The following is a 510-nucleotide window of genomic DNA, read 5'->3' as shown; positions in this document are numbered from 1 at the left end:
AAAAAAAAAAAAAGTTAATGTGTTAGCATCACATACATGTCCATAAGTAGGAAAAGCATTAAATTACGGAACAGTCATATGAAAGTATTATAGTCTTATGAATTGAATTGACTTACTTATACATACTATGGATGATGAAAAAAATTCTTAAAAGAAAAATGATGCAGATTAAGCTAAGACTTTTTACATTAGAAGAACTCATTTTTATTTTAAGAGGAAAGATCCTGAACATGTTTGAATAAGCAGAGACAAATCTATAGGCGTATACCCTTCAAACTATTGACAATGGAATGACAGTACAGCACACACAACACACACACAAACCAAGACAACCGGGAGAGAATTATCAGGTCTCCTAGGTACCATGACTGAAACCAAGAGAGTCATATCAGCACCACAAGCTTCAAATTCCTGAATCCTCAAAGGCTATCCCCCTTTTCATATATACAACAAGTTGTTGTTGTTGTTTAGTGCTGTCGAGTCGGTTCTGACCCATAGCGTCCCTGAACA

Source organism: Chrysochloris asiatica, unplaced genomic scaffold (assembly GCF_000296735.1).
Source record: "Chrysochloris asiatica unplaced genomic scaffold, ChrAsi1.0 scaffold00003, whole genome shotgun sequence".
NCBI lineage: Eukaryota > Metazoa > Chordata > Mammalia > Afrosoricida > Chrysochloridae > Chrysochloris > Chrysochloris asiatica.
The sequence above is the reverse complement of the archived record's forward strand: the minus strand, read 5'-3'. Positions refer to the sequence as shown.